Below are 27,557 nucleotides of genomic sequence, written 5' to 3'. Positions count from 1 at the left end.
GGCCCTTGTGGCTACGGGGGTCAGGGGTTATGGAGGGAAGGCTGGGGCGGGGTTCTGAGTTGGATGATCAGCCATGATCATAATAAATGGCGGTGCAGGCTCGAAGGGCCGAATGGCCTACTCCTGCACCTATTTTCTATAATCATCCTCCGATTCAGCTTCCCTCTCATGGGCGCGGTCCGGCCCAGCCTTTCCCGCTGTGGGCAGTGCAGTCGCCCTGCGTTTTCGCAGAGTCCTCTTACTAGGTGTAAGCTCCAAGTCGGGCTCTGGGTCAGCCTGCACCTCTGGTCCCAGGGGCAGCAGGTGGTTCCGATGGATAATCTTGACAGGACCCTTCCCCTCTCTCTCGTTTCACCCGGAACACTGGTAGGTTTGGCATCTGACTCTCCACCACATAGGGTGTGGCCGCCCAGCAGACAGCTGACTTGTACTTTCCAGGTAGCCCCAAATTCCTTATGAGGACTCGGTCTCCCGGCAGGAGTTGGGAGAACCTCACTTTCTGATCATACCTCCTCTTATTTCCTCGATTCTGCTTGGCGGCTGCAGCCCCAGCCAATTCATAAGCCCTTTTCAGCTCGCTCCTCATATCACAACATACTTCAGATAAGGCTTCGGTGGTAAGTCACCCTCATCAGTACCAAAACAAGAGTCAATGGGCAAACTCGCCTCGCGCTCAAACATCAGATAACATGGCGAGTACCCAGTAGCTTCATTTCGTGTACAGTTGTAACAGTGAACCAGATCTCAATATGTTGACTCCACCTGCTCTTCTTGCTGATCTCCAGGGTCCCGAGTACGTCTAGCAAGGTCCTATTAAACCCCTCAGGCTGGGGATCGCCCTGCACGTGATAGAGCGCGGTCCTCGACTTCTCAACTCCAAGCATGCGCAGTGACTCATAGAAGAGTCTGCTCTCGAAGTCCCGTCCCTGGTCACTATGTATCCGCCTGGGAAGGCCATAATGAACGAAATACTTCTCCCATAACACTTTTGCCACCGTAGTCGCCCTCTGGTCCTCGGTAGGAAAAGCCTGAGCATATCTGGTATGGCGGTCCGTGATGACTAAGACATTCGCCGTATTGCTGGCATCGGGTTCTATGGACAGGAAATCCACACACCCCAGGTCCAGGGGCCCTGCACTCTGTAAGTGGGACAAAGGAGCTGCCCGCGTAGGCAGTGTCTTCCGGCGTATGCAGCGAATGCACGACTTGCAGTATTCTTCAACCTCCAACTTCATTCGGGGCAGGTAAAACCGGTCGCTGAGCAATCCATAGGTCTTCTTCACCCCCAGATATTCAGAATCATCATGAAGTGACTTCAAAGCAATGCTCCGATACTTCTCGGGCAGAACCAGCTGGCAACGCCGGGTCGGACCGGTCATGACGTGACCCGGGATAAGATCTGGCTCTTCAACTCCAATCGAGGCCACTCTTTCAGAAATGGAGGCACCGAAGCTTGTTTTCTCTTCTGTGTCTGAGCCCTGTCTCAATTTTCTACCGCAGACCAAATAGTGCCAATGCCCGGGCCATCCCGCTCAGCAGCCGCCACTTACCCAGAACTCAATTCCGGCCGCAGTGAGGTCACAGTGAACCTGGGGAATGACGTCATCGGAAGCCGCCCATTGATCCGCTGCTCGATCCGGCCGCTCCTTTTCCTCTGCCTTCACGGTGATGGCAAACTGTCACAGGGCCGTCACCCCTGGGGCAGGAACGCTCTCCCCCTCCTCGTCCCTGTCCAGTCCCTCATGTACCCGTCACCCCAGGGGCAGGAACGCTCTCCCCCTCCTCGTCCCTGTCCAGTCCCTCATGTACCCGTCACCCCAGGGGCAGGAACGCTCTCCCCCTCCTCGTCCCTGTCCAGTCCCTCATGTACCTGTCACCCCAGGGGCAGGAACGCTCTCCCACTCCTCGTCCCTGTCCAGTCCCTCATGTACCTGTCACCCCAGGGGCAGGAACGCTCTCCCCCTCCTCGTCCCTGTCCAGTCCCTCATGTACCTGTCGGGACAAAGCATCCGCATCAATGTTCCGGCTCCCCGGCCGGTGCTTCAGGCTGAAATCATCCACCTCTGTCCAAAAGTCTCTGACGGGTTTAGATATTCTCCACCCTCCTGTCCCTCCTCCCCTCCCTTTCTTCCCCAGGGGAGGGTAACCACACAGAAGCTGATTCAAGGGGTGACCCACTTTGGCGTAGCCCGTCAGGAATCTCCGATAATAACCACAGAACCCCAGGAACGAGCGCAGGGCGCTCACAGTCTGGGGCCTTGGTCGAGTGGTCACCGCTTCTATCTTAGCCGGGTCTGCAGCTACTCCATTTGTGAGATTATGTGTCCGATTTAGATAACAGACAGGGAAAGTTTTAACCGTGCAGCTTTCAGGCAGCCGAGCACCTTCAGTAGCCTCGCTTCGTGTTCTTCCAAGGTGGATCCAAATACTGTGATGTCATCCAAATTCATGAACACCTCAAGCAAGTTCATATACCCAACCATCTTCTCCATGACCCGCTGGAAGTTCGTAGGGGCTCCCGATATGCCCTGGGGCATCCTTTCGAACTGGAAGAATACCAGGGGACATATAAGTGCCGTCTTCTATTTGTCGGCCTCACCCATGGGGATCTGGTACTATCCACTCCTCAAATCCAGCACACTAAACCACTTCGCACCACTCAGGGTAAATGCTTCAGATACCGGTTGTAAAACAAATGGTACAGTAACGTGACCTGCGACCCCGTGTCGAATATGGCTTTAGCGTAAATACTCTCTATCCGTAGCGACACACTGGAGCGTGGTCCCACTAAGCCTTCAGGAATAGGGTCTTTTACTTTCGGGAGTACCTTGGTACATTGCTGGGAACGTGTTCCCCCAGAGACACCAGGCCGTTCCCTCACTGGGTCCCCTCTAGGTTTTCCCAACGACTCTCCCTGCTGAGGTACCCGGGAGCTCACTCTCCTTCTGGCGTGAGACCTGCTGCCAGCAGCCCTCCGCACTGTTCATCCCCTTGGGGAATCTGCAGCGCCCCCCCCCGCCCACAACAGCCCCAACATATGGGGGGGGGGGGTCACACCCGCTGATAACAACCGACGTATCTCCGTTCTCAACTCTGCCACAATCTCTTCTACCGCTCCCCGGGGTAGGCTATCTGTGGTCACTTCACCGCAGGGGACACTACCGAGGACTGTACCCTGCTGACTGAGTCCTCCCGTGCTTCCGCCGCGTTCTCCTCTTCCCGTACCTCTCTGATCAGCTCAACAAAAGATGGAGGGGACGCGTCTTACGAGACTGTCAGAGACCCCACACAATCAGATCATGGGACACTGCGCCCCTGGCTATCTGGTCCATTCTTAACCGATCCACCTCAGCCGCCTGTATGACCCCTCTGTGCCGCAACCAATTTAGCTGCCTCTCTAGCCGTAAAATAAAAGCAAAAACCTTCTCCCACTTCTCCTGACGCATGCTTTGAAACGCCACCAGGAGCTCCACTGGGCTTCCAGTCGGATCAAAGTCATTGCCCAGTGCTTGTTGATAACTGACAGCTGTCGCTACGGGATAATGTAACCTGACAGCTCTCTCGTCAACGGCCCGCCCATTCAAACTTTCAACCAATCACTGTCGCTTTTCATCATCCGAGCACTGCCACTCATCTAACAACTGAGAGGTCCGTTCCGCCCACGTCTCATACTCCTCCTCCCCTTTAGGGGTGGGTGTTATTCCAGAGAATAGGTGGAGCCTGCCATAACTGGGACTTGGAATCTGAATTTTCCATTTATTCGCCAGAGAAGTAAGGCCGGCTACTACCTCAGAATTCTCACTCTTCACCAGGGGACGTGGACTAATTAGACCTTCCAACTCCGACCACTCTTTCCCCTCACTCCACAGAAATGACAGAAACCTGTCTTTGAAATCTCCGCCCCCAGCTCCCTCAGCGCTGGTCTGCATGAGAACAAGAGCAGCATCCGCCATTTTATCAAGTCTCCGCTCACAATCACAACTTCAACAGAACCTAACAGTGGAATTAACAATTCATCCGGAGTACAAATATCTGCCCCACTGGTTCATTTCTCAGGGTAATTACACAGCATCCAACAGAATCAATCCCGAACGCAGCCCCCACAATTGTAATTCTCGCTTTGCCTAGCGGCTTAATCTCGGGGGTGATAACCCCCTTCCCGGCCAAACTGAAGAAATGTCGTTTGGATGGATGCTGCCCGATGTGTCCCCTGTTACAAATTAGTGCCCAGAAATAAGAAACAGAACACACTTTGCGATTAAATGATTAAGCTTTATAACTCTTACTTTGACTGTATGGTTAGTAGAGAAACAAAATTGAATAAAGGGTGCGATCTTATTAAACAGTCTGTGCGCAAAAGTGGAGCTCACTGATAGGCCGATCGGTCCCCATCGGCCTCCTCCGATCGTTACTGCCCTTCGGACCCGCGCTCCGAGTCCACCCTCTCCGGCAGTCTAGCAAATCTCTCCATTCGCGTCTTCTCTCTCCATCTCTCTCTCTCTGACAAAATCAACGCTCCTAGATTCACGAAACAGAGCAACAAAATCCTGATTGGCTGACATGCATCCCACAGTCCTGTTATCGCCAGCCATAACACGAACATTGCTGCTGCAGAGAAACTGTTACTTCAGCAGTGAACATTACAAAGAAGTCACTACATTAGCAGTGAAACCTTACAGCGCGTTACACATAACAGAAGCATCTGGCTTCCCTTGGGCTGTATTCCCTGGAGTTTAGGAGAATGGGGGCTGGGGTCGTGAGGGGAATCTCATTTAAACATTCTGAATTTTAAAAGCTCTGAACAGATTAGATATGCGAAAGTTATTTCCCATGGTAGGTGAATCTAGGACAAGAGAGCACAACTCAGGATCAAAGGTCATCCATTTAGAAAAGAGATGAGGAGAACTTACTTTAGTCAGAGGGTGGTAAATTTGTGGAATTTGTTGCCACATGCAATTGTGGAGGCCAAGTCATTGGGTGCACTTAAGACAGAGAGAGATGGGTTCTTGATTAGCCAGGGCATCAAAGGGTATGGGGAGAAGGCAGGGGAGTGGGGATGACTGGAGAATTGGATCAGCCCATGACTGAATGGCGGAGCAGCCTCGAAAGGCCGAAGAGCCGACCTCTGTTCCTATATCTTATAGTCTTAATTGAATTGACTGAGTGAATCCTTTCCCACATTTAGAACAGGAGAGCGGCATCCCCCAGTGTGAATTCGCTGATGTATTTTAAACTCAGACAACCGAGTGAATTCCTTCCCACAATCGGAGCAGGTGAACAGTTTCTTCCCAGTGTGAATTCGGTAGTGGCTCACAAGTTTGGATGACTGAATGAATCCCTTCCCACATTCAGAGCAGCTGAAAGGTCTCTCCCCAGTGTGAACTCGCTGATGCACCTTCAGTCGAGATGACCAAGTGAATCCCTTCCCACATTCAGAGCAGGTGAATGGCCATTCCCCAGTGTGAAGTCGCTGATGTTCCTTCAGTTGAGCGGAATGGGTGAATCTCTTCCCACATTCTGAGCAGATGAATGGTTTCTCCCCAGTGTGATCTAACTGGTGTGTCAGTAGTCTAGAACGCCGAGTGAATCCTTTCCCACAGTCTGAGCAGGTGAACGGTCTCTCCACAGTGTGAACAAACTGATGATCTTTCAGCTGAGCTGCATCGGTGAATCCCTTCCCACATTCTGAGCAGAGGAATGGTTTCACTCCAGAGTGGATTTGCTGGTGTCTCAAGAGCTGAGATGACCGAGCAAATACCTTTCCACATTCAGAGCAAGTGAACGGCTTCTCCCCAGTGTGAACTCGCTGATGCTCCTTCAGTACAGATGACCGAGCAAATACCTTTCCACATTTAGAGCAGGTGAATGGCCTCTCCCCAGTGTGAACTCGCCGGTGTGTCAGTAGGTCAGATGACTGAAGGAATCTCTTCCCACAGTCTGAACAAGTGAATGGTCTCTCCCCAGTGTGAACTAGCTGATGTTGTAGCAGGTGATTTGACTGAATGAATCTTTTCCCACAGTCTGAGCAGGTGAATGGCTTCTCCCCAGTGTGAACTCGCTGGTGGGTCTGTAGGTTGGACGATTGAGCGAATCCCTTCCCACAATCTGAGCAGGTGAATGGCTTCTCCCCGGTGTGAACTCGCTGGTGTCTCTGTAGTTTGGAGGAGTGAGTGAAGCCCTTCCCACAGTCTGAGCAGGTGAATGGCTTCTCCCCAGTGTGAACTCGCTGGTGTCTCTGTAGTTTGGAGGAGTGAGTGAATCCCTTCCCACAGTCTGAGCAGGTGAACGGCATCTTTTCTGTGTGAATTCACTGGTGTTCATTCAGTTGAGATGATTGAGTGAACCCTTTCCCACATTCAGAGCAGGTGAATGGCTTCTCCCCGGTGTGAACTCACTGGTGTCACTGTGTTGTGGTTGAGTGTGTGAATGTCTTCCCACCGTCCGAGCAGGTCAATGTCCTCTCACTGGTAAATTTTCTGATATACCTTTAGCATCAATAACAGAATGGCTTCCCACTTGCAGAACAGGTGGAGCATCTCACTATGGTGTGAACTTGCTGATGTATCTTCATTACTGGATGACTGAGTGGTTCCCCTCCCTCACACAGAGCGGGTGAATGGCTTCTCCCCACTGTGAACTCACTGGCGTGTCTGCGGGTAGCCTGTGAGTGAATCTCTTCCCACACTGAGAGAAGGAGAATGATATCTCACTGCGATCAATTCTCTGGCAATTCAGAAAGTCAGACGTTTGAATGCCTTGTACAATCAATGCAGTTGAGAACTGATCTCCAGTGAACAAATGCTGGTGTGTTCTCAGTTCCCGGTTCCAGTGAATTTCACAGAGTAAAAAGAGAAAACTTCATTTCAGAGACAGAATACATTTACCAGCTGGGATGAGATACTTCTTCATCTCCAAGGATCGACAACAGATGTGTTGGCGTTGCAAAGAAAATATTTGGTCACTCCTTAAATATCCAGACAGAGACAGAAAAACTGATGTTTTGTTGTGTTGAAGATTCCTGTACACAAGTGCTCTGCAATTTCAAACCTGTAAAAATATTTGCAAAAGACATCAATGGCTGAAGAACAATATTTCAGGAGAGGTTTTCGTCTGTGGTGAGAACATCAGAACAAAAGAAATAGGAGCAGGAGTCGGCCATCTGGCCCTTAGAGCCTGATCTGCCATTGAATAAGATCATGGCTGATCTGGCCATGGACTCATCTCCACCGACCTGCCTTTTCCCCATAACCCTTAATTCCTCAACTATGCAAAAATCTATCCAATCTTGTCTTAAATATATTTACTGAGGAAGCCTTCACTCCGTCATTGGGCAGAGAAATCCACAGATCCACCACTCTCTGGAAAAAGCAGTTCCTCCTCATCTCCATCCCAATTTACCCGAATTTTGAGGCAATGTCTCATCTACCAGTGGAAACAAATTTCCTGCCTTTATCTTCTCTATTCCTTCCATAATTTTACATGTTTCTGTATGATTTCCTCTGAATGTGAGCTCTGGCGTCACATTTTACCAATTTCAACACAAGTTGGGGGTACTCAACTTGAGATATACCCCAGGATACTGTGGGAAGTGAGGGAGGAAATTGCTGAGCCTCTGGAGATGATCTTTGCATATCAATAGGGAGAGGAAAAGTACCAGAGGGTTTGAAGACATTTTTCCCTTTTCAAAAAAGGGAGTAGAGATCAGCCAGAAAATTACAGACCAGTGGTTCTTACTTCAGTGGAGGGCAAGTTGTTGGAGAAGCTCCTGAGAGGCAGGATTTATGAGCATTTGGAGAAGCATAATCTGATGTGGGATAGTCAGCATGGCTCTGTCTAGGGTAGATCGTGCCTTACGAACCTGATTGAATTCTTTGAGGATGTAACAAAACACACTGATGAAGGTAGAGCATTGGATATATTGTACATGGCCTTCAGTAAGACTTTTGATAAGATTCCTCATGTGAGGCTCATTCAGAAAGTAATGAGGCAAGGATCCAAGTAGACCTTGCTTTGTGGATCCAGAATTGGCTTGCCCACAAAGCCAACGGTGGCTGTAGATGGCTTGTATACTGCATGGAGGATGGTGACCAGTGGTGTTCCACAGGGATGTGTTCTGAGACTCCTTCTCTTTGTGATGTTTATAAATGATCTTGATGAGGAAGGAGAAGGGTGCTGATGACACAAAAGTTGAGGGTGTTGTGAAGAGTCTGGACAGTTCTCCAGAGGTTACAGCAGGATGCAGATAGGATGCAGAACTGGCAGATGGAGTTCAACCCAGATAAGTGTGCTGTGGTTTATTTCGGTACATCAAATTTGAAGGCAGAACACAATATTATGTTGGGACTATTGGCAGTGTGGAGGATCAGCCAGATCTCGTGGTCCATGTCAATTTTACACTCAAAGCTGCAGCGCTGATTGACAATGTTGTTAAGAAAGCCTCCATCAACCATGGGACTGAGTTCACGATCGGTGAGGTAATGTTACAGCTATATAAGACCTTCTTTAAACCCACTTAGAGTCTTGAGTTCAGTTACCTCATTACAGGAAGGATGTGGATACCATAGAAAGACTGCAGAGGAGATTTACAAGGATGTTGCATGGAATGGAGAACATGCCTTACGAGAATAGGTTGAGTGAACTTTGGAGCGACGGAGGATGAAAGGTGAGCTGACAGATGTGTATAAGATGATGAAAGGCATTGATCATGTGGATAGCCAGAGACTTTTTTTCCTAGGGCTGAACTGGCAAACACGAGGGGCATAGTTTTAAGGTGTTGGAAGTAGGGTTAAAGGGGATGTCAGAGGTAGGTTTTTCACACAGAGAGTAGTAGGTGCATGGAATGCACTGCCAGCGATGATGGTAGAGGCAGATACCATGGAGTCTTTTGAGAGACTGTTAGATATGTACATGGAGCTCAGGAAAACAGAGTGCAATGCGGTTGGGAAATCCGAGGCAGTTTCTAGAATAGGTTACATGGACGGCACAACACTGTGGGCCGAAGGGCCTGTAATATATTGTAGATTTCTATGTTTCTATATGCACTCATCTTCGAACAAGGCACAGATCAGACATTCTGACTGACCATCAAATTCTCTGACTGTATTCCTGTCTGTGTGAGAATGCGCTATTTCTGACTTCAATCAACCTAAGACTTGGCTCAATTTGTCTCTGTCCTTTGGTATTATTTCAAGTTCTAGTCATGTTCCACAAGACTACAAAGAGCACTTGTTTCTACATGTATCATCCTGGAGATTTACTAATTACTCGGATACCCTCCCACCAGCTGATTGACAGTGAGGAACCCATCGATGGCAATGCCAATGAATATAAAGTGGAGGGCAGTGGCTATTCTCATTGGACTGCGGCACTTTTGTGATGTAAAAGCCACAAGTCACTTGTCATCGAGGAAAAGGTGTTTCATATTGCTATTTACTCAGAGAGAACTAAATCTGACGGAAGGTTTTATTTCCATACAGCTCTAATTGACATTTTCACTGACTGGAAGGTGAACTTTTCAACCGAGATTAACTGGGAACTATATTTTTGTTCCGAGTTACTAATCCTCGGATTTACATAGCTGAAACACGGCAGTGTTTGGGAGATACATTCGCTCCCATTTCCTTCGACTGTTGGGGAACAACGCTTGGTGGTGTCATCCATGGCTGCCCATTTACCCAGAAGGCCCCACGATCGAGAAACCTAACTGTCAGCCACCGAACAATAAAGCGATGCGCATGCGCCGCAGAAACGGCGGCGGCCCACCGCTCATTAGCCGAAAGCCTGGCGGCACTGGGTACGGATCGTGGGGCTGAGAAAGAGGGAACGGACCGGGACTGTGCTGGGGTGCAGGACCAGTGCGGCAGGAGCTGACAGTAATAGCCCGTCAATCACGTTTCAGACGCCGCTGATTAATTCCCCACCGGAGACCCCTCCTACCTGCGGCCGATCTTTGCGAGCCTCTCCTCTACTGAGCGCATGCGCGATATTTGGGACGAACTCATACCTCTGCGCATGCGCATGAGAGCAAACAGAAGGAAATCTGCAGATGCCGAAATCCCAAACAACGGACGGAAAATGCTGGAGGAAAGTCAGGGAGGCAGACAGCAACTATGGAGAGAAGTGAACAGTCGGTGTTTCAGACCCAGACCCTTCTTCAGCACTGGAAAGGAAGGGAGGGAGTCAGAATGTGGGGCAGGTGAGGTGATAGGGTAAACCGGGAGACGGGGAGGAGTGAAGTAAAGAGCTGGGAAGTTAATTGTTGAGAGATAAAGGGCTGGAGAATAATAATAATAATGAATACTCTATTGATTCCGAGTGGGAAATTCATTCGTTTCTGCAGCAACATCTAAAAGCACAGCTAGCAGCGGGCTGACTTTACTGAAAATAAAGTACAGAATAATAATATACACAATAACACTGTATCAGAGTGCAATAATAATGTATGAAACAACAATGCAGAGACTATTGAACTATGATGTGTATTCACCTGTCGCAGAAGATTTTTGTTACGATCCTTGTGAGGGCGGAGCTGAGTGAGTTTGTTGAAAAGGGGTCGGGGGCTTTGCTGCCTGTTCAGTAGGTCATGGAGAGGATGTTCCGGTTGTCCATAATCGATAACAGTTTGATCAGTGACATCCACTCCACCACTCACTCGAAGGAGTCCGGGTTGTGGCCAAGGATGGATCCAACCTTTCTGATGAGTTTATTTAGTCTTTCCCAACGTAAAACAGCGAAGAAGACTGCACTCGCTACAACAGACTGGTAAAAGATCTGCCACATCCTGCCTCACGTGTTCAAGGATCTCGGCTTCATTAGAAAATGGAGTCTGCTCATCCCCTTCTTTTAAACAGTCTTGGTGTTGGTTTCCCAGTCATGTCTCTCGCCGAGGCGAACACCCAAGTATTTGTCCTCCTTCACCATCGCAACTTCTTCTCCCAGAATGTATACAGGACTCATCATAGTCCTGTTCCTCCTAAAATCTATCACCATTTCCCTGGTTTTGACCACGTTCAGGAGCAGTTGATTCTTCCCTCACTATTCCACAATCCTGTTAAACCAGCCCTCTGTACCCCGAGTCCTGCCCATCTCTGATGCACCCAACTACGGCAGAGCCATCAGGGAACATCTTTAAGTGGCCAGACTCAGAGTCGCACTGAAAGTCTGAGGTGTTCAGCGTGAACAGAAACGGAGTCAGGACAGTCCCTTGTGGGGCTCCAGTGTCACTCATCTCCACCTCAGGCAGAGAACCACCCAGCGGTGTAAACTGGGGTCTATCTTTCAAGAACGCAGTAATCCAGGAGATAGTGAATTTGTCTACGCCCATCCTTGCTCAGACAACGTGGCTGGATTGTATTGAAGGCATTAAAGAAATCAAAAACAGTGACTCTCACAATGCCACAAGCATCATCCCGGTGGGAGTGAGCTCGCTGCAACAGGGAGATGATGGTATCATCCGCTCCCTCATGAGGTTGGTAGGGAAAATGTAGAGGGTCCGAGGTAAGTCTGGACCGGCCTCTGCATCACCTTCATCACATGAGGGCAATTGGTCTGTTGTCATTAAGTCCAGATGGAGTCATCGTATTGGGCAAAGGAACCAAAGAGGAAGTCTTCCCCAGCACCGGTATCTTTTCCTGACTCAGTCTTAGATTGTAATGGTGCTGCAAAATACCAGAGAACAGGATCGTACAGGCCTTCAGTACCCTGGGGCTGATGCTGACAGGGTCAGCAGATGTAGTCTCTCCCCCTGTCTCCTACCCTGACCTACAGTCACTGTCAGACGGGACAGAGGATGTAGTCTCTCCCCCTGTCTCCTACCGTGACCTACAGTCACTGTCAGACGGGACAGCAGATGTAGTCTCTCCCCCTGCCTCCTACTCTGACCTACAGTCACTGTCAGACGGGACAGCAGATGTAGTCTCTGCCCCTGTCTCCTACCCTGACCCGCTGTCACTGTCAGACGGGACAGCAGATGTAGTCTCTCCCTCTGTCTCCTACCATGACCTGCAGTCACTGTCAGACGGGACAGCAGATGTAGTCTCTCCCCCTGTCTCCTACCCTGACCTACAGTCACTGTCAGATGGGACAGCAGATGTAGTCTCTCCCCCTGTCTCCTATCCTGACCTACAGTCAATGTCAGACGGGACAGCAGATGTAGTCTCTGCCCCTGTCTCCTACCCTGACCCGCTGTCACTGTCAGACGGGACAGCAGATGTAGTCTCTCCCCCTGTCTCCTACCATGACCTGCAGTCACTGTCAGACGGGTCAGCAGATGTAGTCTCTCCCCCTGTCTCCTACCCTGACCTACAGTCACTGTCAGACGGGACAGCAGATGTAGTCTCTCCCCCTGTCTCCTACCCTGACCTGCAGTCACTGTCAGACGGGTCAGCAGATGTAGTCTCTCCCCCTGTCTCCTACCCTGACCTACAGTCACTGTCAGACGGGACAGCAGATGTAATCCCTGCCCCTGTCTCCTACCCTGACCTACAGTCACTGTCAGACGGGTCAGCAGATGTCGTCTCTCCCCCGTCTCCTACCCTGACCTACAATCACTGTCAGACGGGACAGCAGATGTAGTCTCTGCCCCTGTCTCCTACCCTGACCCGCTGTCACTGTCAGACGGGACAGCAGATGTAGTCTCTCCCCCTGTCTCCTACCCTGACCTGCAGTCACTGTCAGACGGGTCAGCAGATGTAGTGTCTCCCCTGTTTCCTACCCTGACCTGCAGTCACTGTCAGATGGTAACTAAATCTAGATCCGAGTTGACGAGGGACTGTTAATGTCAGATTCTGCAGATATTGCAACAGTTCCTCACACCCAGGACTGAACTCTGGTCACTCAGCATTGCAGGGGTTTGTTAGACCAGAACTCCACATGATACAGCACAATCAGGCCATTCGGCCCATCGAGTGTGCTCTGCGATTTCATCAGCACTCAGTTCCAGTTCATCGCTCAACACACAATCCAGAATAGCTGATCCCCAACGTGTTCAACTGACATCTCGTTGGCATTTTACAAATTTCCCCCTCTGTAATCAACGCTAACCTGATTTTCCCAATTGTAATTCCCCCATGACTATCGTAACATAGCCCTCTTGGCATGCATTTTCTCTCCAATTGTAATTCGTAGACCACATCCTTACAACGGTTCGAGGTCTGCATATAAATCATCGCAGGGTCTTGTTACACTTAATGATTCTTCGCTCTACCTACAGAGATTTTACATCTTCTGATACTTTGCCGCCCCTTTTTTTGTAATGATTTGATTTCATATTTACCAGCAGAGGCACCCACCCCTTGGCCTACTTACCTGTCCTTTAGATACAACGTGTCTGCTTGGACGTTAAGCTCCGGGTTGTAATCTTCTTTCAGCCACGACACGGAGATGTACTCAAATCACACTGTGCTACAAGTTCACCTTTGTTACTCTGTACACTGCGCACGTTCCTTCAGCCCTGCATTCATCACCCTTATAGATGTTGTCTCACTTTAACGGTGCAACTCATTCCGTTGACTGCAATTTTCACCTGATATCAGCCTCTGCATTTTTGTTTATTACGTGTGATCGTGAACAATAGCCAGGATCAGAAACGCTGATCAAGTCAACTAGTTCCCAAAGAGAACTCTGACAGGCCAATCAGATGGTTCACCGCTGCTCAGCGATAGAACACAAGAAAATCATATGTACAATTAAGAAACATTTAAAAAAAATAGTAGAAATACTGGAGTCATGATGAAGTCTGCTGGAGAGAGACATTTATACACCTGCTGTCCTCCATTATTCAAAGAGATTGAAGAATAAGGTTGCAGGGTGACAAAACGTGACAGGAGCACTTGGAACTAAAAACTAATCACGACTGGGAGAAAACAGCATCTGTTCTTTACGCACTGTTCTCTAGCAGTTTAAGGACTAAGTCCAGCCGGAACATAACTCAAAGTGCTCTTGAAAGTCAGGTATTAACCCTACCTGCCAACAGCCAAGCATTGCCATCCTGGTCCCCTTCATCATATCTTATGAAGAAGCATGTGCCTTCCCTCCCAGAGATGATAGGTGTTTGTGCACTCGACTCTTGAAGGCTTGGAACCCATCATCGCTGATGTTTCCAACCACAGCATCTGGAAGGCTGTTCCAAATTCTGATAGCACAGTGAAGGAAGCTTCTATTCAGTGTGTAGGTTCTCGTATCAGGCATAGACACAGCATGAGCAGGCACAGATAAAGCTGATCGTGTGGTGTGCCGTCTCTCATAACATGAGGGCAGCATGGTGCTTGCTAGTACTCTCACTGCACGCTACCTCTGTTGCCAACCAGCTACCTCATCCCCAGCACTCACACTCCGGTTCCCATCCCCCTGACAAGTTATTTTAAACACAAGCTGTAACAAACCTGCCCACGAGCATACTGGACCCCGCCAGGTTCAGATGCAACCCGTCCCTGTTGTACAGATCATTGCAACCCCAGGAGAGATCCCAATGACCCAGAGATCTGATGCAATGCCCCTGCACCAGTTCCTCAGCCACACATTCATCTGCCGAATCATCCTATTCTTACCCAATTTTGAAATGTTGTCTCACCTGGAAGGACTGTTTCTGAGCCAGAATGGAGCTGAGGGAGGAAGTAAATGGGAGCGTATAGAACTTCCCTCGCTGGCAAGGATATGTTTCAGGACGGAGATCAGTGGGGGGACCGGGGTAAGGTAAAGATAGGAAGGTAGGAAGCGGTTTAGACAAGATAACCATGCAAATCGGTCGGGTTATAAAAAATGTCAGCTGGTGTGAGTGTGTTTTGTGAGCCCTGCTACCTGCCACGCTCGGTGTCCTTCTCAGGTCAGCTGTCAGCTATTGCGCCAGTGTGGATGGTGGAGGCTTTACAGGGATGGTAAATGGTGTAGGGGTCAGGCGGGGTTACAAAATGGCGATGGGTGTAGGGTAAGAAGGGCTTTCACAGATGGTGAGCACCGCCAGGATCGGAGGTGTAAACAGAAATGGGGAGTGACATAAGGGTTTTCACAGAGGGTGAGGTGTGAACAGAAATGAGGAGTGATGTAAGGGTTTTCACAGAGGGCGAGGTGTGAAGGATCGGAGGTGTGAACAGAAATGGGGAGTGATGTAAGGGTTTTCACAGAGGGTGAGGTGTGAAGGATCGGAGGTGTGAACAGACATGGGGAGTGATGTAAGGGTTTTCACAGAGGGTGAAGGCCACAAGGATCGGAGGTGTGAACAGAAATGGGGAGTGACGTAAGGGGGTGTGAAGGAATGCTTCTCCACCACTAGGGAAACGTACTTCACTTGTTGTACCAAAATGGCATTTCTTTCTGTAACAAAATGGAACCTGTATTGTATCAGAGTGCTTTGCTAATAATCTTGGTGCAACATGATGCTGATGGTACCTGAGCACTTGAGTGCAGAACCGCAGCTGTGTGACTGGAAGAATGCCAAACAATGATTCAGCAGACAACAGAATGCACCTTGTCCTTGAACTTGTGTCCAAAGGGGTGATGGTATTGTCTCTTTTTGATAAAGCTATTACCAGCACCTGGGCAGTGCTAGTCTTCCCTTGCTGCAAATAAACATAAAAGCACTTATGATTGATCCACTCTGAGTTAATTGTTGTTCGTTACCAGACATGGTGAAAAGGTGCTTAACACCATCTCCTACCTGGACACTCACTCTTACCTGCACCCGCACCTTACTCCCCACCACTTCGCATCTCAACACTATACATCAATTCAGTAGAAACTGAAATACCCATTCCGTCTATTGAGTCTTCTCCACCATTCGATCGCGGCTATTGGATGCCCCCTCTGAACCCCACGCTGCTGCCTTCTACCAGTCACCTTTGACACCCTTATTAATCAACAATTCACTATTTACTTAGTTAAAGTCCATTACGCCACTGGTGCTTGGGTCAGCAATGAGGAGATTGCAGAACAGGTTCACCAGGATGTTGTGTGGATTGGAATCGTAACCTACTGTGTAAGGAGAGTTCGGATAAACTTGGGCTGTTTTCTCTGGAGTGGAGGAGCTCAGGGTGACCTGATAGAAGTTGATCAGATAACGAAAGATCTCGATAGAGTAGATAACTGCCACTTTTAATCTTCTGGGTCACAATGTCAAATACCAGAGAGCATGCATTTAGACAGATGAGGGACCTGTGAAATTCATTGCCACGGACGGCTCAGAGGCCAAGTCATCCTGTTTGGATAAAACATACATTGATTAGTAAAGTCATCAAAGGTTAAAGGGTGAAGGCAGGAGAATGAGGTTGTGAAGGAAAATAAAAGACACTGGGACAGGTACAGAAAAAGGAAACTTTAGAGGGAGGCGTGTCAAGCACAGACAGATGGGACAGACTCAGATAGGGGTTCTTGTCTGGCATGGAGCAGTGGGGCTGAACACCAGTTCATTTTCCACTCCCGGACCTTCACAGATATCATTTCTCATCAGTACAAGTTTTAAAAACAATACATTTCAATGTTCAAGTTCAACGTAAATTTATTACCGAAGTATGTCAACCAGATGCTATCAACAATTCAGTTTCTTGTTGGCAAGGCAACTCAACGCTCACCCCCAGCCTGGGGTAGGGAATGGGACCAATTCCAGAGGGGGACAGTTCGGTGAGTCTGAGACTTTGTGAATGAGCCCTAACACCATCCTCCTCATTCCCCTTATCCCTCCCCACTCCCCTCCCTCACACTCCACTGCATATGTTTGTGTGTGTCTGACAGAGAGAGAGAGACCTGTCTGCCCACTTCACCTTCCAGCAACCATGTCCCCTCCACCCCAATGCAAACTCCTGTACATACAGTAATCCTTGCGGGCTCAAATGATCCAATAACATTATGCCCTCCCTCCTGCACCAAATCCTTAGACACATGTTAAACTGTATAATCTTCCTATTCTTGGCATGTGGCACAGATAACAGACCTGTGGTCACAGCCCTGGACGAGCTGCCCTTTAACTTAGCACCTCACTCCCTGCAGAACCTCGTTACTCTACCAGCCCATATCATTGGTACCCACATGGATCACGACCTTCACTGTTCACCCTCCTGAGCAAAACTGAGTGCTCGGCCGGAGATAACCCAGACCTGGAGCACACAGGAAGCTACATACCATCCTGGAATCTCATTCTCACCCACAGAACATCCAGTACGTTCCCTCAGCTAATGATTCACCAATGACCACAGCACGCCTCTTCTCCACCCTCCCCTTCTCAGTTTCAGAACCAGACTAAGCGTCAGAGACCCTCCTGCTGTAACCTTCCTTTGCCAGGTTATCCCACCATCTCTAACTGTGACAAAAGTGATATATGTGTTGTTCAGCGGGATGGACACAGGGGTACACTGCACTTGCTGTTCTCATCCCCCCCCCCTCCCCCCCCCATTTCCGCTTCGCGACTGTCACTCAGTTTCCTGTGGCGTACAGCCTGGTTACAACTACCTCTCTATATGTCCGACCTATCACCCCTCCAGCCTCCCGAATGATCTGGAGTTCATCCAGTTCCAGCTCCCACTCCTTAATGTGGATTATTCGGAGCTGAAGCTGGATGCCCTTCTCACAGGTGTAGTTATCAGGGACACAGGAGGGTCTCCTGCCTTTCCACATCCCGCAAGAGGAGCTTTCCACTATCCTGCCTGGCATCTTGACTGTTCTAACTGAGCAAATGTGAGGAAGGGGGCAAAAACACTTCCACCTCCAGTATAACTTTGCCTTCTCTGTGCGAAGGCTGTCCTGACTGAACCCTCAAAGAGGTAAAGCCTCAAAGTCTCCACTCCAACTCTGCCCAGTCCAGCATCGGCCACTCCATTTGCTGCTGCCTAACGTTGGCATCTTCTTGATCATCAATCCTGACTGTTGACTGGCCCCTGGTGAAAGCTCAAAAATAACCTGCCCTGAAACCACTGCCTTTAATGCTCAATTGGCGAACTTGAGTGAATTACGCCCTCTCAAGCTTCTGATCTCTCCGTTTAACGATGGGTCAAAGCCTGGCAGGGTGACACAAGGATGAGTGACTGATTGAAACCCATCCCACACTCAGAGCAGGTGACCACCCTCACCACAGTGTGAACCCGCCACTGTCTCTGCAGTGTGGATGAGTGTGTGAATGCCTTCCCACAGTCTGAGCAGGACAACGTCCTCTCACTGCTGAAAACAGTCTGGTGTGTAGACAGGCGAGATGAAAGTGTGAATTCATTCCCAGTTGGAACAGGTGAACGGCTTCTACCCAGTGTGAACTCGCTGATGTTCATTCAGTTGAGATGACTGAGTGAATTCCTTCCCGCAGTCTGAGCAGTTGTACAGTTTCTCCCCTGTGTATACGTGCAGAGTTCATTCAATACTGGATGACGGGCGAGACCTCTCTCAGAAAGGGGTATCCTTGGCCGCTCCAATAGTGTTGTAAGTAATCCTGGAGTAACAAACATCAGCCTCATCGGTCCAAAATGCATTTTCATGTCCCAGCATCTTCTCAGTTAAGTTTCATTTCCATTCCTCAGACTTTCCGGCAAGTTCGGGGGTTCCTGTCCTCCAAAACGTAGCATGACAGGTTTGGAGAGGGGGCACCACACAGAGCTGTATTTGAGTGCTCGCAGCATAAGAAATAAAGTGGATGGTCTTGAAATTCAGCTAGATTGGCAATATGACGTTGTGGCCAAATCTGAAACTTGGCTAAAGGATGGCTGCCACTGGGTAAAAGAGAGTTGAGAATAGAGATACGACCAATAGAAAATGACACGGGAGATATTGTGATGGGAGACACAGAGATGGCAGAGGAACTGAATGCGTATTTTGCATGATTCTTCACGGTGGAAGGCATCTGCAGTACTGAATATCTGACATTCAAGAGTGTCAGGAAAGTGAAGCACATGCAGTGAAAGTTACAACTGAGAAGGTGCTCAGGAAGGTTAAAGGTCTGAGGGTGGATAAATCTCCTGGACCTGATGGAATGCACCTTCGGGTTCTGAAGGAAATAGCTGGAGAGATTTCGTCGGCATTACTAAAGATCTTTCAAGAATCGATAGATTCTGGCATAGTACCTGATGACTGGAACATTACAAATGTTACTCCACTATTTAAGAAGGGTGGAAGGCAGCAGAAAAGAAACTACAGACCTGAAAGCCTGACTTCAGTGGTTGGGAAGTTGCTGGAATCGATTGTTATGGATGAGATTACGGAGTACTGGGAGGCACATGACAGGATAGGCCAAAGCCTGCGTGGTTTCCTGAAAGGAAAATCCTGCCTTAATAACCTACTGCAATTCTTTGCGGAAATTACAAGTTGGGTGGACAAAGGAGATGTAGTTGATGTGGTATACTTGGATTTTCAGGGGCCTTTGAAAGGTGCTGCACATGAGACTGCTTAGCAAGATAAATCTCATGGAATTAGAGGGAATTTACTACCATGGTTGGAGCATTGGCTGATCAACAGAAAACAGAGTGGGAATAAAGGGATCCTATTCTGGCTGGCTGCTGGTTACCACTGGAGTTCCACTGTGGTCGATGTTGAGACCACTGCTTTTTATGATGTATGTCAATGACTTGGACTGTTGGATTAATGGATTTGTGGAAAAATTTGCCAATGATACAAAGATAGGTGGAGGAGCGGGTAGTGCTGAGGAAACAGAGTGCTGGCAGAGAGATTTAGATAGTTTCAGGGAATGGGCCAAGAAGTAGTCAATGAAATACAATGTTGGAAGGTGTATGGTCGTGCATATTGGTGAAAGAAATAAACAGGCAGACGGTTATTTAGATTGGGAGAGAATTCAAAATGCAGAGATGCAAAGGAACTTGGAAGTCCTTGTGCAGGATACCTTAAAGGTTAACCTCCAGGCTGAGTCGGTGGTGAAGAAGGTGAATGCAATGTTGGCATTCATTTCTCGAGGTACAGAATATAAGGGCAGGGATGTGATGTTGAGGCTCTATAAGGCTCTCATGAGACCACACTTGGAGTATTCTGAGCAGTTTTGAGCTCCTTATTTTAGAGAGGATAAACTGACATTGGAGAGGGTTCAGAGAAGAGTCACAAGAATGATTCCAGGAATGAAAGGGTTACCACACGAGAAGCATCTGTCTTCTCTTGGGCTGTATTCCCTGGAGTTCAGGAGAATGGGGGGGGGGGTCGGGAGGGGGAATCTCATGCAATCATATCGAATGTTAAAAGCTCTGAACAGAGTAGATATGGGAAAGTTATTCTATGACAAGACAGCACGATTTCAGGATTGAAGGACATCCATTTAGACAGAGATGAGGAGAACTTACTTTACTCAGAGGGTGGTAAATTTGTGGAATTTGTTGCCATAAGCAACTGTGGAGGCCAAGTCATTTGGTGTGTTTAAGGCAGAGAAAGATAGGTTCTGGATTAGCCAGGGCATCAAAGGGTATGGGGAGAAGGCAGGGGAGTGGGGATGACTGGAAGAATTGGATCAGCCCATGACTGAATGGCCGACTTCTGCTCCTATATCTTCTAGTCTTAATTGGGATGTCTGAGTGAATCCTTCCCCACATTCAGAACAGGAGAGTGGCATCCCCCAGTGTGAATTCGCTGATGTATTTTAAACTCAGAAGACCGAGTGAATTCCTTCCCACAATCTGAGCAGGTGAACGGTTTCTCCCCAGTGTGAATTCGCTGGTGTGCCTTCAGTTGAGATGACCGGGAGAAACTCTTCCGACATTCAGAGCAGATGAACGGCTTCTCCCCAGTGTGAATTTGGTTGTGCCTCAAAAGATGGGATGACCAAGTGAATCTCTTCCCACATTCAGAGCAGCTGAAAGGTTTCTCCCTAGTGTGAACTCGCTGATGAACCTTCAGTTGAGATGGCTGAATGAAGCCCTTCCCACATTCAGAGCATCTGAATGGCCTCTCCCTAGTGTGAAGTTTCTGATGTACCTGAAGTTGAGATGTCCGAGCAAATCCCTTACCACATTCAGAGCAGATGAACGGCCTCTCCCCAGTGTGAAGTCGCTGATGCACCTTCAGTCGAGATGGCCGAGTGAAGCCCTTCCCACATTCAGAGCAGATGAATGGCCATTCCCCAGTGTGAAATCGCTGATGATCCCTCAGTTGAGCTGAATGGGTGAATCCCTTCCCACATTCAGAGCAGATGAATGGTTTCTCCCCAGTGTGATCTAACTGGTGTGTCAGTAGTTGAGAATGCCGAATGAATCCTTTCCCACAGTCTGAGCAGGTGAACGGCCTCTCCGCAGTGTGAACAAACTGATGTTCTTTCAGCTGAGCTGAACAGGTGAATCCCTTCCCACATTCTGAGCAGGTGAACGGCCTCTCCCCAGTGTGAATTTGCTGGTGTTTCAAGAGATGAGATGAAAGACTGAATCCTTTCCCACATTCAGAGCAGGTGAACGGTCTCTCCACAGTGTGAACAAACTGATGTTGTCTCAGATGAGCTGAATACGTGAATCCCTTCCCACATTCTGAGCAGATGAATGGTTTCTCCCCAGTGTGAATTTGCTGGTGTCTTAAGAGCCGAGATGAAAGAATGAATCTTTTCCCACATTCAGAGCAGCTGAACGGCCTCTCCCCAGTGTGAACTCGCTGATGTGCCTGAAGTTGAGATGACCGAGCAAATCCCTTCCCACATTCAGAACAGTTGTACGGCCTCTCCCCAGTGTGAATTTGCTGATGTATCTTCAGTCGACATGGCCGAGTGAATCCCTTACCACAGTCTGAGCAGGTAAACCGTCTCTCCCCAGTGTGAATGAACTGATGTTGTAGCAGGTGATTTGACTGAGTGAATCCCTTCCCACAGTCTGAGCAGGTGAATGGCCTCTCCCCAGTGTGAACTCGCTGGTGTCTATGTAGTGTGGACGATTGAGTGAATCCCTTCCCACAGTCTGAGCAGGTGAACGGCATCTTTTCTGTGTGAACTCGCTGGTGTTCATTCAGTTGAGATGATTGAGTGAATCCTTCCCCACATTCAGAGCAGGTGAATGACTTCTGCCCAGTGTGAACTCGCTGGTGTCACTGTGGCGTGATTGACTGTGTGAATGCCTTCCCACCGTCCGAGCAGGTCAATGTCCTCTCACTGGTGAATTTTCTGATATACCTTTAGCATCAATAACAGAATGGTTTCCCGCTTGCAGAACAGGTGGAGCATCTCACTATGGTGTGAACTTGCTGATGTATCTTCAGACTGGATGACTGAGTGGTTCCCCTCCCTCACACAGAGTGGGTGAATGGCCTCTCCCCACTGTGAACTCACTGGCGTATCTGTGGGTAGCCTGTGAGTGAATCTCTTCCCACACTGAGAGAAGGAGAATGATATCTCTATGCGATCAATTCTCTGGCAACTCAGAAAGTCAGACGTTTGAATCACTTGTACAATCAAAGCAGTTGAGAACTGATCTCCAGTGAACAAATGCTGGTGTGTTCTCAGCTCCCGGTTCCAGTGAATTTTACAGAGTAAAAACAGAAAACTTCATCTCAAAGACAGAATACATTACCAGCTGGGATGAAACACTTCTTCATCTCCAAGGATCGACAACAGATGTGTTGGTGCAGCAAAGAAAATATTTGGTCACTCCTTAAATATCCAGACAGCAAAACTGATATGTTGTTGTGTTTGAGATTCCCGTACACAAGTGTTCTGCCATTTCAAACCTGTAAAAATATTGGCAATCGACATCAATGGGTGAAGGACAATATTTCAGGAGAGGTTTCAGTCTGTGGTGAGAACATAAGAAATAGGAGCAGGAGTCGGCCATCTGGCCCTTTGAGCCTGATCTGCCATTGAATAAGATCATGGCTGATCTGGCCATGGACTCATCTCCACCTACCTGCCTTTTCCCCATAAACCTTAATTCCCCAACTATGCAAAAATCTATACAATCTTGACTTAAATACATTTACTGATGTAGCCTCCACTCCTTCACTGGTCAGAGAAATCCACAGATTCACTATCCTCTGGGAAAAGCAGTTCCTCCTCATCTCAATCTCCCACCGAACCTTGCGGCAATGTCCTCTAATTCTAGTCTCATCTACCAGTGGAAACAACTTTCCTGCCTCTATCTTATCTATTCCTTCCATAATTTTACATGTTTCTATATGATCTCCAAATGTGAGCTCTGGCATCACAATTTTAGCAATTTCAACACAAGTTGGGGGTACTCAACTTCAGATATACCCCAGGATACTGTGTGAAGTGAGGAAGGAAATTGCTGAGCCTCTGGCGATGATCTTTGCACATCAATAGAGAGAGGAAAAGTACTAGAGGATGAGGAGATATTGTACCCTTTTCAAGAAAGGGAGTAGAGATAAGCCAGGAAATTACAGACCAGTGGTTCTTACTTCAGTGGAGGGCAAGTTGTTGGAGAAGCTCCTGAGAGACGGTCTTCTATTGGCTCTCCTCCATTATGTCCCGTTTAAGTTTAGAGACAATAAGAAGTGGGACATTTGCTACATCCTTTAAATTTGAGCAAATCTGGTGACCTTTTATCCAATATTTTCATTTAATTTGATTTATTACTCTTTCATTTTTTTCTGACATTTTAGATTTGATCAGGAAGTCTTTCTTTCTTCTTTTTTGGTTGTACCCTCTAAATGGACTGCCCAGTCCCTCTTTTTTTGTTTTTTTCTTCTATAGTGTAGTGGATTTTTTTTCTGTTCACTTATAAAAATATAACAATTACAGCAAGGAAACAGGCCATCTCGGTCCTTCTAGTCCGTGCCGAACGCTTACTCTCACCTAGTCCCATCTCCCTGCACTCAGCCCATAACCCTTCATTCCTTTCCTGTCCATATAACCACCCAATTTTTTTTAAGTGAGAAAATCGAGCTTGCCTCTACTACTTCTACTGGAAGCTCGTTCCACACAGCTACCACTCTCCGAGTCAAGAAGTTCCCCCTCGTGTTACCCCTAAACTTTTGCCCCTTAGCTCTCAACTCATGTCCTCTTGCTTGAATCTCCCCTACACTCAATGGAAAAAGTCTATCCACGTCAACTCTATCTATCCCCCTCATAATTTTAAATACCTCTATCAAGTCTCCCCCCAACCTTCTACGCTCCAAAGAATAAAGACCTAACTTGTTCAACCTTTCTCTGTAACTTAGGTGCTGGAACCCAGGTAACATTCTAGTAAATCTTCTCTGCCCTCTCTCAATTTTGTTGACATCGTTCCTATAATTCGGTGACCAGAACTGTACACAATACTCGAAATTTGGCATTACCAATGGCTTGTACAATTTTAACATTACATTCCAGCGACGGAAGACGAGAGGTGCCCTTACAGATGTGTATAAGATGATGAAAGGCATTGATCGTGTGGGTAGCCAGAGGCTTTTTCCTGGGGCTGAACTGGCAAACACGAGGGGCGTAGTTTTAAGGTGTTGGAAGTAGGGTGAAAGGGGATGTCAGAGGTAGGTTTTTCACACAGAGAGTAGTAGGTGCATGGAATGCACTGCCAGTGATGATGGTAGAGGCAGATACCATGGAGTCTTTTGAGAGACTGTTAGATATGTACATGGAGCTCAGGAAAACAGAGTGCAATGCGGTTGGGAAATCCGAGGCAGTTTCTAGAATAGGTTACATGGACGGCACAACACTGTGGGCCGAAGGGCCTGTAATATATTGTAGATTTCTATGTTTCTATGTGCACTCATCTTCGAACAAGGCACGGATCAGACATTCTGACTGACCATCAAATTCTCTGACTGTATTCCTGTCTGTGTGAGAATGGGCTATTTCTGACTTCAATCAACCTGTGACTTGGCTGAATTCGTCTCTGTCCTTTGGTATTATTTCAAGTTCTAGTCATGTTCCACAAGACTACAAAGAGCACTTGTTTCTACATGTATGATCCTGGAGATTTACTAATTACTCGGATACCCTCCCACCAGCTGATTGACAGTGAGGAACCCATCGATGGCAATGCCAATGAATATAAAGTGGAGGGCAGTGGCTATTCTCACTGGACTGCGGCACTTTTGTGATGTGAAAGCCACAAGTCACTTGTCATCGAGGCAAAGGTGTTTCATATCGTTATTCACTCAGAGAGAACTAAATCTGACGGAAAGTTTTATTTCCATACAGCACTAATTGACATTTTCACCGACTGGAAGGTAAACTCTTCAACCGAGATTAACTGGGAACTATATTTTTGTTCGGAGTTCATAATCTCTCGGATTTACATAGCTGGAGCTCAGCAGTGTTTGGGAGATACATCCGCTCGCCCTTCCTTTGACTGTACGGGACAACGCCGGTACGATCGCCCATGGCTGCCACTTTACCCAGAAGCCCTCACGATGAGAAACCTCCCTGTCCACCATCGAAATACAGGAATGCGCATGTGCGGCAAAACTGGCGGCGCAGACGCCCGCGGCCTACGAGTCGAAAGCTCTCTTGGGCCCGGGTACGGATCGTGGGGCTGAGAAAGAGGGAAAGGACTAGGACTGTCGTGGGTTGCAGCACCAGTGTGGCTGGAAATCACAGTAATTGTCCTTCGGTCGCGTTTCAGACGCCGGTGATTACTTTTTACCGCCCGGAGCTCGCTCTTACCTGCCACCGATCACTGTGAGCTTCTCGTCTACCCAACGCATGCGCGATATCCGGCATTGGTCCCGCCGACCACGCATGCGCATTGGTTTAAATCGGAGACTCTGCAGATGCGGAAAACCAAAGCAACTCACACAAAGTGCTGGAGGAACTCGGGGAGGCGGCAGCAACTATGGAGAGGAGTGAACAGTCGGCGTTTCAGACCGAGACCTTTCAAATCTCTTACTATCTCTTCTTTCAGTTAGTCCTGACGAAGGATCTCGGCCCGATACATCGACTGCTCATCTTTCTATAGATGGTGCCCGGCCGACTGCGTTCACCAGCAACTTTTGAGTGTTGCCCGTCTTCAGGACTGGAAAGGAAGGGAGGGTGTCAAAATGTTGGGGGAGATGAGGTGATAGGTGAAACCGGGACATAACAAACAACTGGCTAGTTTACGATGTTAAATGTCCGTTACGTCGCTTCTTTTTTCGAGTTCTGTGCCTGAAGATCGCAAAGATCCCGGGTCTTCAGACACACAGCAGATATTCCGACACCCCCGACGACAAACGGGTCTCCTGTCGTGACACCTACCCTCGATCCGCCCGTCTCGACAACCCCGAAATCCTAGGCTTCCGAATTCGAGCCGAACTCTTGGGCCGAGCCTTTGGCGTGCCGAACAACGGCCAGTAATGGAACCCCGACAGCGGGTCGCATTTCGGCAAAGAACTGTAATCAGCGTGTAACCCCAGGTAAGAGTTTTAAAAAGAACCATGAAATGGAAAAATAGAGATATTAAAGATGGAAATAGAGCTTTTTTCCGAAGATGCAAGCAAAGGAGTCGCCGCTAGGCCCCATTAACCTTTCTAAGCTTCGTCTTCATTGCCTAATCCGATGTCTAATTTACACACATGCCTGTGCCTAAACCCAAATGATCTCTAACACGCCCACGTGCTTCTTCCTAAACCCAAACTGATCTCTAACTCGCCCACATGCTTGTTCCTAAACCCAAACTGATCTCTAACTCGCTCACATGCTTGTTCCTAAACCCAAATAATCTCTAACTCACCCAAATGCTTGTCCCGAAACTCAGACTGATCTCTAAAACCCAGACCCCTGTCCCCAAGCCTAAATCTGTCCTCCCACAACATGGCATCCCAGCCACTGAATCCTAATCTGCATTGTAACTCCTCACATCCCTGTCTCTGAACTTATTCTGATCTCGAACACCCCACATCACAGTCGCTAAACCCTAATGCATCCTGGAATCTAACACCCCACCTCTGTCCCTAAACCCTCATGTAATCTGATATCTAACAAACCTAAACTGATATCGAGCACCCCACATTATTGTCCCTAAACCCTAATGCAGTCTGGTATCTCACACCCCACATGTCTGTACTTAAACCTAATCTGATGTCTAAGACTCCACACCACTGTCTCTAATCCCTAATGTAATCTGATGTCTATCACCCCACATCTGTCCCCAAAACTAATCTCTTCTGATCACTGACACCCCACTTCCCAGACCCTGAAGCATAATTTGAACCTTGTCTCTCCACATCCCTGTCCCTAAACCCTGACCTGACTTCTACGCACCCCCCACCATATCTCTGTCCTCAAACGTAAATGGAGCCTCTCACAACGTCTCATCCCTGCACCTTACTGTCATATGAACACTAATTTCCTGACATCCCTTTCTTGAAATCTTAAACCGAACACAGAACCCCCTCCTCCCTGTTCCTAAAGGTTAGTCTGACCTCTCACACCCCACCCTCCTGTCCCTAAACGTTAACCAACCTAACCCACCACAACCATGTCCCTAAACGCCAATCTATACCTCTCCACATCCCTCATCCGAGACCCTAATCTCACCTCTCAATCTCCAGACCACTGTCCCTGAAGCTTAATTTGACCTCAAACACCCCACATCCCTAAATCTAAACTCTCATCTAATCTGACGTCCAATACCCCACATCCCTGAAACTGGACCCTGTCTTGACCTCAATCCCACCATAACCATGTCCCCAAATGCTAGTCTGACCTCTAACTTCCCACATATTGATCCAAAATATAACCT

General features: G+C 48.2%; 1 pseudogene; it reads right to left on the bottom strand.

Moving 5' to 3' along the window:
- Nucleotides 1–4,350: 4,350 nt before the first annotated feature.
- Nucleotides 4,351–25,535, bottom strand: LOC140185036 (uncharacterized; annotated as a pseudogene).
- Between the last annotated feature and the right edge of the window lie 2,022 nt (nt 25,536–27,557).

This window comes from Mobula birostris, chromosome 20 (genome assembly GCF_030028105.1).
Source record: "Mobula birostris isolate sMobBir1 chromosome 20, sMobBir1.hap1, whole genome shotgun sequence".
NCBI classification, from domain to species: Eukaryota; Metazoa; Chordata; class Chondrichthyes; order Myliobatiformes; family Myliobatidae; genus Mobula; species Mobula birostris.
The sequence above is the reverse complement of the archived record's forward strand: the minus strand, read 5'-3'. Positions and strand labels throughout refer to the sequence as shown.